Source organism: Eulemur rufifrons, chromosome 30, assembly GCF_041146395.1.
Source record: "Eulemur rufifrons isolate Redbay chromosome 30, OSU_ERuf_1, whole genome shotgun sequence".
Classification (NCBI taxonomy): Eukaryota; Metazoa; Chordata; class Mammalia; order Primates; family Lemuridae; genus Eulemur; species Eulemur rufifrons.
The window spans coordinates 87459294-87475172 of NC_091012.1; the positions used below are offsets into that span (position 1 = coordinate 87459294).

The window sequence follows — 15879 nt, forward strand, 5'->3', positions numbered from 1 at the left end:
TTGCAAATTATTTTCTCCCATGTATAGGTTGCCATTTCATCATGTTGTTTGTTTCCTTTGCTGTATGGAAGCTTTTTACTTTGATGTAGTCATATGTGTCTATTTTTGCTTTTGCTGCCTGTGATTTTGGTATCACATCCTTGAAATCGTTGCCAAGACCAATGCCATAAAGCTTTCCCCATATGTTTTCTTCTAGGAGTTTTACAGTTTGGGGTCTTATGTTTAAGTGTTTAATCCATTTTGAGTTGATTTTCGTGTATGGTATAGGATAAGGGTCCAATTTCATTTTTTTGCATGTGGATATCCATTTTTCCTGGCACCATTTGTTGAAAAGACTATCTTTTTCCTAATTGTGTATTCTTGGCACACTTGTCAAAGATCAATTGACCACATATGCACGGGTTTGTTTCCAGGCTTTCTATTTATTCCATTGGTCTCTGTGTCTGTTTTTATGCCAGTACCACACTATTTTGATTACTGTAGCTTTATAATACGTTTTGAAATCAGGAATTGTGAATCTTTCAGGTTTGTTGTTCTTTCTCAAGACCATTTTGGCTATTAGGTGTCCTTTGTGGTTCCACATGAATTTTAAGGTTTTAAAAATATTTTTGTAAAAAATGCCTTTGGGACTTTGATAGGGATTTGACAAAATTCAATACCTTTTATTGATAAAAACACTCAACAAATTAAAAGTAGAAGGATATTACCTCAACATCATAAAGGCCATAAGAAAAGGGCCACAGCTAACATCATACTTAATGGTGAAAAGCTAAAATATTTTCTCTAAGATCAGGAGCAAGGGAAGTATGCCCACTCTAGCCACTTCTATTCAACATGTTACTGGAAATCCTAGCCAGAGCAAATAGGCAAAGAAAGAAGAGAACAAAAAAGGCATCAAAACCAGGTAGGAAGAAGTAAAATTATCCCTGTTGGCAGATAACAACATGATCCTATATGTGGAAAACCTAAAGATTCCACACACAAAAAAACCCATTAAAACTAATAAATGAATTCAGTAATATTGCAGGATGGAAAAATTAACATATAAAAACTAGTTGCATTTTTATAAATTAACAAGGAACAATCTGAAAAGGAAATTAAGAAAATAATGTCATTTAAAATAGCATCAAAAGAATAAAATATTTAGGAATAAACTTAATAAAAGGGGTGAAAGACTTACCATTGAAAATTACAAAACATTGCAGAGTAAAATTAAAGACACAAATGAAAGGATACCCCATATTCATGGATTGGAAAGTTTATTGTTGTTGAAATTTCCATGCTACCAAAATGATTGGCAAAGGATTTAAAAAGAAACATTAAAAGGAAGGTGGCTCTCAATTCCAGAGCCACTACAGAATAGGACTTTTTCTCAACTTGTGCTAAATTAAGTTTTTTTTCAAGCACAAAGGGCAGGGGAAAAGCAAATTGTAGCACTTCCATGGAATAATTCTTGCTCCTAATTGGCTACTCTGGCAAGAAGTAGGTCAAATCTAAAAAGACAGTGTCTTCAAGATGATTTTGTACCTTTGGGCCATGGAAACATATGCTAAGGAACCTAAGCAGGATGAATGAAAGGGAGGAAAACTGTGATCGTGTACTCATTCTATTGATTTTCCCAGACTCTCTGGAACTCCAGAGTAATGCATACAAGGCATTCATTCAACTAGTAATACTTTAACACATATTATGTTCCAGGCATTGTTCTAGGTGCAGGAAACTCAATAGTCAACACGATAGACAAGGTGAAAGTTTCACAGTACTTGCATTCTATTGGAAATGCAGGACATAAAAAAAAGATAAGTTCAATGATAAGTGCTCAAAAAAAGAAAACAAGGTGATATGTCAAGTTACATGGGCTTCACTGAGGAGGGTGATATTTAAACCGAGACCTGAATGACAAGAAGAAGAAAACTTTGCAAAGATCATAGGGCAAAGGGTTTCAGTCAGAGGGTACAGCAATTACAAAGGTTCTGCAATGGGAGCAAGCGTGACATACACCTGAGAAACAGAAAGAAACTCATAGGTTTGTTAACGGAAAAAAAGCCAAACTCTGTAAAATAATTTTAAAGAGATTTACTCTGAGCCAAATTTGAGGATCATAACCCAGAGCCATGCTCAAGAAGCCTTGAGCAAGTGGACTCACTGTGGCTGAGTTACAGGTTCGTTTTATACATTTCAGGGAGACAGGGGTTATAGGTAAAGTGATAAATCAATATGTGGGAGGCATACATTGGTTTGGCCCAAAAAGGTGGGCCATGTCAAAGTGGGAGGGGCTCACAGATTATAGGTGGGTTTAAATATTCTTTGACTTGTAATTGGTTAAAGACCTGAAGCTTTGCCTAAAGACTTGGAATGTTTAACATAAGGAGCTATTTATCAGACATAAGCCACTGGACATATATTTGTTGTGTCAATTGAGGACCTGCAGGTTTGTCTTGCATACCCTTAGGCCTGTTAATGGGTTACAAAGGATGTCCCCAGGGCCGGGCACGGTGGCTCACGCCTGTAATCCTAGCACTCTGGGAGGCCGAGGCGGGAGGATCGGTCGAGGTCAGGAGTTCCAGACCAGCCTGAGCAAGAGCGAGACCCCGTTTCTGTTAAAAAGTAGAAATTATCTGGACAACTAAAAATATATAGAAAAAATTAGCCGGGCATGGTGTCGCATGCCTGTAGTCCCAGCTACTCGGGAGGCTGAGGCAGAAGGATTCCTTAAGCCCAGGAGTTCGAGGTTGCTGTGAGCTAGGCTGACACCACGGCACTCTAGCCAGGGCAAAAGAGCGAGACTCTGTCTCCAAAAAAAAAAATTAAACAAAACAAAGGATGTCCCCAAGAAGGGAGGGGGGCTTGATGAGGCATGTCTGACCTCCCTCCTCCTGGCAGGCAATTTAGTTTTAGGATATTCCTTTGGCCAAGAAAGGGTCCATTCAGTCAGCCTGTGGTAGGGTGAGCCTTAAGATTTTATTTTCGTTCACAATTTCCCGCTTTTGGCCAATCTGTCAGAGGCAGCATCTATGGCCAAACTCTTATTTTGTCCCATCCGTTGCCAGGGTGGTGTGGCTACCTGCCCTGGGTCCATCCAGTCCCTCAGTGGGACCCTTGTGGCCAAGAGGACTGAAGAGCCAAAAGAGGGCTTACAGCCAATCAAATATTTTAGGCCAAACAGGACTGGAGGTTGGCAGATACCAACACTTTAAAACCTTCTAGGTGACATAAGAGTAAAATCCAAAATATCAAAAGCAAGGCTATAAAACTAATTTATCTAAGTGTTGAGCTACTATATTCTTGGGTTTAGTGGTAGACTTGTAGCAAATATAAGCATCATTAACATTTCAGCTAAGGGAATTTTAGAGACATTTATTGTATCACAATATTTTAGTCTCTTTAGTAATTTATACTAAGGTGGCTGATAAATTAATCATTATATCTCCTTTTGTATAAACCTATAAAGGAGAAAAATTATATTCAGGAAGTTCTAAGTCTGTAGGAAGCAGGAAAAATAATTTTATGATTGGGATGGATATCTGCAGCATGTGGCCTGAAACGACAAAGCATTTCAGTTAGTATTCCTTTAGGCTTCTGTGTACCCCTCCTTGATCTGGAAGGTCTAAACTAATTCCATCCTTTGGAATCATTCCTTACAATCTCACACGCCCCCTCTTCTGCAGTAGTCCCTGGGCCTAGAGAGAGGATATTTCCACAGGGCTTTGGCAGATTCCATGGTTCTAGGTCCCAGAGATTGGTAAACTTGCTATTTATTAAAATTTGTCAGAACTCTGGAAAACAAAAGAATTAGTAATGTTTTAAATAAAGAGTCTTTTTGTGAAAATTTAGTTCTGTCTCATGAGGTTGAGTTAGCTATACTCAGGGTCATATCAATTTTCTAATTAAAGTCCTGGAAGTTTGTTTTATGTTAGTCCAATGGTATATAATCTCCAGAGGTATCTGAAACCAGTATTCAAGTGCATTTGTCAGTCCTTTCCATGACTTTACTTGAAGAAGCCAACTTTGGACTTAGCCAGAAAGAACAACTTTCTGAGATGAATCAGAGTAAAATAATAATTTTCTAAAGATGATAAAACTTGGACTAGCCATGGTTAGAGGTAATCGACAAACCAAATTGGTTATTTTTATGGCATACAGCAATTTACATAATAACCATAATTATTATCAACGCACACCAAGACATGTCAATATTTTACAATACTACAACATATATTTATAACATACTCATACAAGTATAGCCCAAAGAAAGTTAAACGCCATTTCATATTTGACAACGTTCCTTGGATGATTTTGATACACCAAATAAATCTAATGTCTGTCTTAGACTTTCAGTGACCCTAATGTATAAAAAGCTAGTTTAAGGTCAAAAGGCTGCATTGAGAATTTAAGTTTGGAAAGTTTGTCAGATATCAAAGGCTTAAAACATTTGTTCGAATATAATCACAAACTACTATAAAATAAGGGTCGTTTATTTAACCAAGAGAGATAGTCATCAAAAGATTCTAAAGGTGATAATGTTACTGGGTGTAAACCTTAACCCTTTTAACGTTTACTTTTTTTAGTTAGTCAAAACCTAATAAAGAGAGTACAGGGATTATCTGGTAAAGCATAAAATCTTTGCTTCTTTTAGGTCAGTTACCAAAATTAAAGAAAAACCTTCTGTGGTGTGATATTTTTTAATAAAAAAGGAAACATGTTATAGAATCAAAATGAGTACATCAGGTCATTTCATCAAGAGTAAATTAATATCTACAGAAATCTTTATTTTAGCCAAAAAATTTTTTTTTAATTATAGCCAATTGGACCACATACAAAATTCCTTAACAAATTCCCTTTTATAAACTTTATCCCAATCTGCACATACCATACACTGTCTACAAAGCATGTCTAAAAACTTTCTGGTTTGTCTTAACATTCCCTTTTCCTAAATAACCAGTCATTTTAGGACAAAAATATTCTATGCAAGATCCTTTCTTTACATTATTCTTTCTGTTTAACCTTTCTTACCAAAAAATATATTTCTACATTCATTGCTTGCTTTTTTTTTTTTTTTTTGACAGAGTCTTACTCTGTTGCCCCAGCTAGAGTGCTGTGGTGTCAGCCTAGCTCACAGCAACCTCAAACTCCTGGGCTCAAGCGATCCTTCTGCCTCAGCCTCCCAAGTAGCTGGGACTACAGGCATGCACCACCATGCCTGGCTCATTTTTTCTATATATATTTTTAGTTGTCCAGCTAATTTCTTTCTATTTTTAGTAGAGACAGGGTCTCGCTTTTGCTCAGGCTGGTTTCAAACTCCTAAGCTCAAGCAATCCTCTCACCTCAGCCTCCCAGAGTGCTAGGATTACAGGCGTGAGCCACCGAGCCCGGCCTTCATTGCCTTTTTACATCTTTCTCTTACTCACAAGTGGAATTTTGTTTTTATTTTCTTTCTAAATTTATTTTCATTCTACCTTTAAATAATCTCTAAATTAGACAAAGTTATATATATTTTAATAAGAACACATTCTGTTTCTTTATAATTTTTCTTATTAAAAACATATCTTATTCTTTGGTACACCTTATATATAGAATTACATGCATTGAGTAGAACTCATGACTTCTTCCTCTTTAAGCTCTCATTAAAATTTAAAGTTACTAAAAATAACTTTAAATTTTAATGAGAGCTTAAAGAGGAAGAAGTCATGAATTGTTCATTATAAGACACTTGTTGTCATGAAGCAAGATTGCAGGTTACTATAAAATTATAACCAAACTGATAATTCAAATATTTTTTTAAAATGCAAAAATCCTATTCTTTGAAAAAGGAGACTCAGTTTCTCAAACAAGTATAAGACCTAATAGACAGACTGAAGTGCAAGTTAATAAGGAGGCTGAATCTGTGTCTTTCTTTCCTTCCCTTCCTTTTTTGCAGTTTATTAAAATGTGAATAAAAAATCTTTTGTTATTCCTATTAATATCATATGAAAATCTAGTTCAAAAGAGAAAACCAAATTTCATTGTATTGGTGAAAAATTAAATTTTAATAAAATCTTATAAATCCATCTAATTTTAACCAATTTGACTGTAAGTTAAGACTTTTATAAACCTTTTATAACCTTTAACTTTTATATAAACAACTTTAATGATTTACATATTGAATTTTAAAGTAGTTTCAAAAGCCAATAAACTAGACAAAATTATCTTTTAATAAAACTAATACTTATGTCTTATAACATTATTAAAAATTTTTTCTATAGAATTGTTTCCCTTTCATCTGGAAGTTCAATTACATATACAGATGATAATGTCAACTCTTAGAAAAACCTAGGAAGTTAAAGTAACTTTGAACTGTTTGTTAGTCACCAATTTTATTAGCATTCCTAAATATAAAAATAAGATATCAAGTTATAAGTTTAAACTTATGTTTAGGAACTAATGTTCTAGTATTTCACCTTATAAATAACCCAGACATTTTATGATTATCTTTTTTAACTTAATGACTTTAAGATTTTAAATTATATGAAAATTTCATTTATATTTACCTGCTTTATCTTATTTGTTTATCTTAGCAGTTCACTTAGATTCCAGCTATCAGTTTAAGTTACTTTTCTGTTAACCATTTTTATACCCTGCAAATTAGATATGTAATACAGAACAGGGATCAAAATATAGTATTAATTTTTTTTCTTTTAAACTCATAAATCTTACCAAGAAAAGCACATAAGTATTTTGACATCATAGGGATCAAAGTGTCCCTGGCCCCGAGGTTTGGGAGCAAAGACCACTGTTCCCATAAAGACCTGCTGAAAATTTATGGACATGAAGATTAATAAAAGAATTAAAACTTATACATGGACGCCTTCAGAATGAATGCTCAAAAGATGCAGGGGAAATTGTCCGTTTTTGTGTTTAAAGTATGGACAGCCCTGTAGAAATATAATTAGAGAAAAAGGGTGTCAGCTAATTCTAACAGGTTGAGTGGCAGAATCCTGCATGGCTTTTATATTTAGATTCTATTTGGCCTCTCTGAGTGTGCATTCCTTCCTTCTGTGTGCAGGGCAAGGCCCTTTCTGGTATGAGGTTTTACAGTAAAACAAAGTAAAAACAAACTAGGTCAGATAATTACTTTAAGGTCATTTTACATAGAATAGTTTTAGGTTTTATGGCTAGCTTTCAGAAAAAGAGGTTTTGGCCTTTATCACCTGCCTTGGGTAGAGGGATTCTGATTTTTATGGCTAGCTTCAGGGAAGAATTGGTACAAGAGGGAGGCAGACAAGGCAAGATCAGAAAATTTTTGCTTCTGAAGCCTTCGTTTTAAGTTAGTTTTCTGAATCCCATCAACATAAGATCACCTGACTGTAGACTGAGGAAAAAAAAAAAAACTTCAGCACCAATCCTTAGCACCTCAAACAATGATACAATGTGGTGACATGCTTTTTACATGAACATCAAGATTAAGCTGTTTTAAAAGCAATGTAAGTAGTCTCAAAACAATTTTTTTCTTGAGTGTAAACTTGAGTACATGCAATATTTATAGAGAGTAAGACTGTTTTGAGATTCTCTTTTATATTTTAACCATCATTCACTTTTTATCTTAACATAAATTACTACACAAAAATTAATAATTTAGAAATTTTTTTCCTAGGCTAAAACTTTGTTACAGCAACATGATGTACACATAATTGACTAGCTTGTGAAGAGTAGGACAGAAATGGACAAAACCAAGGGAAAACTAAAGCTTCCAATTTAAGCTCTTCTAACTACAACTTCTACAACAACTTTGAATCCCTAACAGTACTGTTAATATTAGATGATAGTGAGTTTGAAACATGTGTTGTGTACCTCTCTACAGACATTGAATTGGTAGAAGTAAACTATATATATCTGCAGTTAGGATTGAAAGACCAAAACCAAAATATTTTCATAAACCTTTGCCATAAGTTTGTTTTTTTGTGCTCTACTTGGTGTTTTATTTATTCTTATTTGCTGACACTTAGGCACATTTGCATTTTGACCTTAAAGCTAAACACATAGGTTTTTTTTTGGTTGGTAATTCAGATTTAGTGATTATCATTAGACCAAATATTAAATTTACTTATCAAAAATCACAATTATTTTGTCTTTGGCTGAGTTTATATTTTCATCACCTTTATGTTAAATCTTGACACCTCAAGAACATTAAAATGTCCAGTAAAACCCAGGCAAAAACAAATGTATGTTGACAATTTGAAAACACTTTTACTATTACTTTACTAATAACACGTTTTTATTTTTTAATAATAACCCAGCTTATTTACCAAAGATTACTAAATTCACATGAGCCATTTGGGTTTGTTTAATTTATGAGCCCTACCTTATTTTTAAGCCAGTCCAGAACCATGTAAGCACAAACATGTAATACATGGACAGACACAAAACATACCTAAACATATACACTCACATACACACACACACACACACACACACACACACACAAAGTTCTAATAGATTTTACCCTAGAACTCTACCCATGAGATGTTAACACAAACTTACCAGTCTGTAAAAGACAGCTGGATCCAAATTTCTTCTGACGAAACTGGAACTTGTTCACATGGCAAACTTTAGTTGCCCTGATGGGTAACCTAATTAGGCCTGTGGATCAAAGTTTTTAGGTAAAGCAGTTTCCATGGCAGTTTGATTTTTTAAAAATATCTATGCTCCGCCCCCGTTTTTTTTCTTCAGTTTAAAATGAGTTTTCAATGTTTGCATTTTAGCTAGAACTGGCTGCAGGATCTCCAGGTAGCCTTTCAATTGCAAATACAATAAATAATGAGTCATCTTAACATCAATAGAAAAAGTTAGCAGGTTTCAGAGTAGCCAGAAAAGAAGTGAGAGAAATAGCTTGAGGCATTTTAACTCTGCAGTGGTAGGTCTGACCGTTTGAGCTCTGAATTTTCCTTGATATAATTTGCCCTTTAGCAAAAACTTGTGCACAAGAATTAGCTATAACCAGCTGGAGCCCTAGAAAAACCTGACATGTGTTTGAATCTTTTCATTTGCAAAAATACTTTCAAGTAGAGGTGTCACAAAGCAACCGGGGTGGCCAACGAGGGTCATTCTCCTTGTCTTTCCTCATTTTTAAAGGATTGCCCATTTTTCTTTAAAAGAAGCAACCGAACTGTAATATGGGGTTTGGTGTTATGGATCAGAGTGTGCTGATTGTGGGTGGGGTTCCTCAGTGTTTCACCACTGAGTGGGTCCCACCCTCTTATGTGTCTCAATTTCTCTCTTGGGGGTCTAGTACCTCCAAGAGGGCTCAAAACGCCCCAGTGATCGGCTGTTATATTCATTTCTTAGAGGTGCCTTCTTTTAATTAATTTGTTGGTGGGTTCCTTATAAAGCCACTGGCACCTAGGGGAATCACCTCAGGCAACTCCTACTCAGGACCCTGGTCACCCAGGGCTGCCAAGGCTGGGAGGAGATTAAGTGCCCCTTCTCTTCGGAGCCGAGGAACTCAGTCTCTCATTTATCTACAAACAAGACAGTTCAGTTTCCTCTTTCAAAAATGCACAGAAAAGCCAATTGAGATTAATTTTAGGATAAAAAGACAATGCAGAAGACCCTTTCGAATGCACCTCCAAATCTAAGTTAGGATCCCAAACAATTCCTAGGAAAACAACAAGCTCAGAGTAAACCAAGCCCATGAACCAAATACGGGGGATCTGCCCAGGAGGACTTAGCATTTCTGCCAAAGGAGAAGCTGGGAGTGGCCCAAAAGGTAGCCATACCGGTACCAGTACCTGGTGCCTGGTGTCTCGGGGAGACAGGGCTTACAGGTAAAATCATAAATCAATACGTGGGAGGCATACATTGGTTTGGCCCCAAAAGGTGGGCCATCTGGAAGGGGTTGGCGGGGGCTTACAGGTTATAGATGGGTTTAAAGATTCTTTGGCTTGTAATTGGTTAAAGACCTGAAACTTTGTCCAAAGGCTTGGAATGTTTTAACATAAAGAGCTGTTTATCAGAGGTAAGCCACTGGATATATATTTGTTGTGTCAATTGAAGACCTGCAGGTTTGTCCTGTATACCCTTAGGCCTGTTAATGGGTTACAAAGGATGTCCCCAAGAAGGGGTGGGGCATGATGAGGCATGTCTTACCTCCCTTCTGGCAGTCAATTTAGTTTTAGGGATATTCCTTTGGCCAAGAGGGGGTCCATTCAGTCAGCCGGTGGGGGGGGTGGTTTGAGCCCTAAGATTTTATTTTAGTTCACAGTATCCAAAGCATATTGATCCAAAGACTAAGTAGCAGGAGGTGAAGGCAAACATGTGGCCAGGATCCAAGATAGGTAATCCAAACAAATGGTTAAATGTTTATTTTAAAGCACTTGATGTATTTTAAGTTGAAGAGTGTCATGATCTAATTTGTATGTTTTAAAAGATTGCTCTGGCTGTAATATGGAGAATGGAAAGAGCAGGGGAGTGACAAAAGTGGGAACATGGAGCTCTCAGTTAGGAGGCTCTTTCTGATGGGCTGGTAGTGCCTTAGACTATTATGTTGGTAGCAGCAGAGATGGTGAGAAGTGAATGGCTTCAGAATATATTTTGGCAGTAAAGCTGACTGGACTTTCTGGTATTAATAGTTTAAATGTTTAGGATAGGAGAAATATAGAATCTAGAATAATTCTCAGGCATTTTGATTGAATGGCTAGGTGCAGGGTGGTACAATTGCCTGACATGGGTAAAACTGGAGGAGGAGCATGTTTAGGATGTAAGGTCAGTTTTGGGGTTCCTGACATCCAAATTGAAATGTCAGTGGTCAGTCTGGGACTCAAGAAAGAGATGAAGTCTGGAGTATAAGTTTGGATGCCATTAGCATACAGATGGTAGGACTAGATGAAATGACTAGATGAGATGAATTATTGTAGATTAAGAATAAGGCTGAAAACAGAGCTCTTGGATACTCCAACATTTAGAGGATTAGCAAAGGAATAGAGCCAGCAATGCAAAGTGAAGTACCAGGAAAATTAGAAAAATGTATAGAGTCATGGAAGCCAAAAAAAGAAATGAGCTCTGTCAAACACTGAATAAGGTGAAGCTAGAGAATTGACATTGGATATTACTGAAAGGAGCAGGAGTAATAGTAATACATAACCACTTATTGCATATTTTCACTGTGCTAGGTATTGTGCTAAAGGAAGCTTTTACATTGGTTATTTCATTTAATCCTCACAACAACCCTAGGAGGTTGATACTGTCAATATACAGGGATACCTCATTTTATTGGTCTTTGCTTTATTGCACTTTGAGATAATTGTGTCTTTTACAAATAGAAGGTTTGTGACAACCTTGCATTGAGTAAGTCCATCAGCACTATTTTTCCAACAGCACGTGCTCACCTTGTGTCTGTGTGTCAGCAATTTTTAGCAATAAAGCATTTTTTAATCAAGGTATGTATTTTTTAGATAATGCTATTGCATACTTAATAGACTACAGCCTAGTGTAAACATAACTGTTAAATGCACTGGCAAACCAAAAAACTTGTGTGACTCACTTTATTGTGATATTTACTTTATTATGATGGTCTAGAACTGAACCTGCAATATCTCTGAAGTATGCCTGTACCCATTTTACAATAAGGAAACTGAGGCAGAGGGGTCAGGCAATATTCCCAAGGTCACATACAGGTGTGCATTAAGGGCTGAAATCAGGATCTGAGTCTGGGAGTCAGACCTGACCTAACCAGCCATGCCACTGCCTTCCAATTATTGCGTTGCTTGGGTCTGGGTGAGGGCTTTATGAGTGATTTTTTTAAAAATTGTGGTAAAATTTACTTAACATAAAATTCACCATTTTAAAGTATACAGTTCAGTGAAATTTAGTACATTTACAATGTTGTGCATTTATCACCTCTGTCTGGTTCCAAAAACTTTTAATCATCCCAAAGAAGACCCAATACCCATTAAGTAGTCACTCCCCATTCTCCCCAGCCCCTGGCAACCACTAATCTGCTCTTGGTCTCTATGGAGTCACCTATTCTAGATGTTTCATATAAATGAAATCATACAATATGTGACCTTTTGTGTCTGGCTTCTTTCACTTAGCATAGTGTTTTTAAGGCTCATTCACTTTGTAACATGTACTTCATTCCTCTTTATGGCTGAATAATATTCCACTGTATGAATATGCTACATTTTGTCCATTCATCCATTTATGAACATTTGGGTTATTGCCACCTTTTGGCTATTGTGAATAGTGCTGCTGTGAACATTTGTGTACAAGTTTATGTTTGAACACTTGATTTCAATTCTTTTGGGTCTAAAACTTAGGAGTGGATTATTGGGTCATATGATCTGTTTTATAATGCTACAACAGAATGCCACCAACTGGGTAATTTATAATTAACGGAAATTTAGGCCAGGCACAGTGGCTCAAGCCGTTAATCCTGGCACTTTGGGAGGATCCCTTGAGGACAGGAGTTTGAGACCTGCCTGGGCAATATAGCAAGACCCCTGTCTCTACCAAAAATAAAAAAATTAGCTGGGCATAGTGGCAAGAGCCTGTAGCCCTAGCTGTTCGGGAAACTGAGCCAGGAGGATCTCTTGAGCCCAGTGGTTTGAGGTTTAATCCATGCCACTGCACTCTAGCCCAGGCCACAGAGTGAAACCCTGTCTCAAAACTAAAACATGCTGAGAATTTGTGTAGGTCAAGGAGCATTCATTGGCCGGGCGCGGTGGCTCATGCCTGTAATCCTAGCACTCTGGGAGGCCGAGGCGGGCGGATCGTTTGAGCTCAGGAGTTCGAGACCAGCCTGAGCAAGAGCGAGACCCCATCTCTACTAAAAATAGAAAGAAATTATATGGACAGCTAAAAATATATATAGAAAAAATTAGCCGGGCATGGTGGCACATGCCTGTAGTCCCAGCTACTTGGGAGGCTGAGGCAGAAGGATCGCTTGAGCCCAGGAGTTTGAGGTTGCTGTGAGCTAGGCTGATGCCACGGCACTCATTCTAGCCTGGGCAACAGAGTGTGAGACTCTGTCTCAAAAAAAAAAAAAAAAAAAAAAAAAAAAAAGGAGCATTCATTATAGCAAATTTTCTATGATCATTTCTTAATGCCATACTCCATTTCTGATTTGTACATTCTCTTTCAACCTAATTTTGTTTAGTTTCTTCAGGAGTTATATTCAGTGCATGGATTGAACTATGTTCAGATACACAGAAACATGTCTGGCAAAAATCTGAAGTAGAAATATTAATAGAAGCAGGAAGAGAAATAGAAGCAGAGTAGAAGTAGAGTAGAAGCAGAGTAAGTTTAGATGTGCATACTTGAGACCCATTAGATACACTGTGAGGGGTTTTCTTTGCCATGGCCTCAGGTGTACTTTAAGATTGTCCTGAGCAGAACTTCCTAAGAAGGCACTGAAAAGTTTCATAATTTCTGAGTTCTGGTCATCAAAGATTGTCATATTTAAAAATTGTTGCTTTAAACAACTGGCTCTTTCTTCTTCAAATGCCTTTCCAATCCTAGGTGAATAGTGGCTTCCATAAAGCTTCATCTTCCCCTGTCAAAAATTTTTTTGCTCTTTAAATAGGGACCATTGTTCTTTGAGGCGTTCCTTTTCTTCCAACAAATAACAGTCTCATAATAGCAAAGTGGTATCATCCTCACATGCAGTAGCAAGCTGTTGCTGTAAAAGTTGCTGCTGAGTATTAATCATTTCTTTACATTGCTGAATTTCTAACTCTAGTTTTTCAGTTTTTTGTTCACCTTCTAACTATACCTTTAAAACTTGGTTATCAAGTTTTTCTACATGACTTTTCAAAATTCTTCACTGTTTTCTGGTCCTGTTTGTAAGCTGTTGTCTCACAGTTTCACAGAAAAGGCCCTACATACTCAGTTCCCGGGCATCTTTTTCAACATCAGAGATAACAGTTCTTGTACTGTTATCTGCCCTTTCTCTAGGTTTCTTTCAGGGAGAAAGAAGATGAATCATTTCCTTTCTCATTTGTTGAAGAATTTCCTTAAATTCAGCATTTTCCATTAGAATTTGTTTCTTCTGATATTGATATTCATTCAAAAGAATTTTATGTATTTCGTCTTCATTCCTGGCTTCAATTTTCCCAGTCCTCAAGGAACCTCTTTTTTCATCAGTTCTCCCACATAATTTAAAATGTCTATAGCTATGTTTTATCCTTATTTATAACAAGTTGATGTAGATACTCCTTTAGTTTATTATATTGATGCTCTTTGCTCTTTATATCATGTTTATATTGAGTAGCTCAACTTGCAATGATATTTTGTAATTTTTGTACCTAATCTTTCTCATTTTTCAGTAGCTGATACAAATTCCTGTTCCTGCATTGTATATCTCTTTCCTGAAGCCCAGTCTTTTTCCTCTTGGAAGTTTCCCATTTTTCCTTAAGTTTTACATAGCAGTTCTATAAATGGTCTATATCACTTCTCAGTTTCAAATTCTGTTCTTCCACATTTTCCTGAGCTAGAAGGTTCTTCTGTTGAAGTACAAGTAGCTTGTTTATACAATTTAAAAGATCAACTATATTTAATTCTCTTTTTTGTCTTTTTACCTTTGGATTCTTCATATTATGAAGGAAAACCAAAAGTAGTCAATTCTGGATTAAGATATGAAATACTTTGTTCAATATTCTTTTCTGTACAGATGGCACTGAAAAAAACTGCCCATTTTTGATAAAGGTTTTGAGGAACATAGCACTTGCCATGAGTATAGATTTTATAGAGACATCTTGGTTTGTGATACATACTGAGAGATATTTGCTATGGTTTGAATGTTTGTGCCCTTTAAATTTTATGTTGAACTTTAATTGCCATTGTAACGGCATTAAAAAGTTGGACCTTTTAGTGCTTAGGTCATGGTGGGGAACCTGCAGCCTCAAGGCCACATGTGGTCCTCCAGATCCCCAAGTGCGGCCCCTCTACCAAATCCGAACTTCAGAGAACAAATGCCTTCATGAATGTACTGATGCCATGTCACAGGACTGGGTTTGTTATTGTGGGAGTGGGTTCCTTCTTGCTCTCTCTTTGCCCTTCCACTATGTGATGCTTTCTACCATGTTATGATGCAGCAAGAAAGCCCTGGTTAGATGCTGGCACCTTGATCTTGGATTTCCCAACCTCTAGAACTGTGAGCCAATAAATTTCTATGCATTATGAATTACCCAATCTGTGGTAGTCTGTTATGCCAACACAAAATGGACTAAGATAGAAAATTTGTACCAGAGAAGTGAAGTGTTTCTATAACAAATACCTAAAAATGTGGAAGCAGCTTTGGAATTTGGATAATGAGTAGAGGCTGGAAGAATTTGAAGGCGGCAGCTAGAAAAAGCCTAGATTGCTGTAAATGGGACATTAAGGGCGATTCTAGTAAGGGCTCAGAAGAAAAGGAGAGCAATAGGGAAAGTCTGAAAGTTCTTAGAAATTATCTAAGAATCTAAGTGGTTATTATCAGAATGCTGGTAGCAATATGAATGGTAAAGGCAATTCTGATGAGATCTCAGACAGAAATGAGGAATGAGGTATTGGAAACTGGAGTAAAGGCTATCCTTGTTATAAAGTGGCAAAGAACTTGGCTGAATTGTGTTCATGCCTGAGGTCTTTATGGAGGACAGAACTTAAAAGCGATGAACTATGATACCTGTTGGAAGCAATTTCTAAGCAAAACTTTGAAGGAGCTGCATGACTTCCTCTAACTGCATATAGTAAAATGCAAGAGGAGAGACATGATTTAAAGTTGGAATTTATAATTAAAAAGGAAGCAGAACAAAGATTTGGAAAATTCACAGCCTAGCTATATAAAGAACTAAAAAAGGGTGTAAGGGCATGGCCAAAAGATCCTTTGATAATGAGATTAGCATGGATAGAAGGAAGCTAGATGCTATT

At 36.6% G+C, this 15879-nt stretch overlaps 1 pseudogene; it reads right to left on the bottom strand.

The window, feature by feature from the left end:
- Nucleotides 1-2971: 2971 nt before the first annotated feature.
- LOC138378956 (afadin- and alpha-actinin-binding protein pseudogene) lies at nt 2972-14725 on the bottom strand (annotated as a pseudogene).
- Between the last annotated feature and the right edge of the window lie 1154 nt (nt 14726-15879).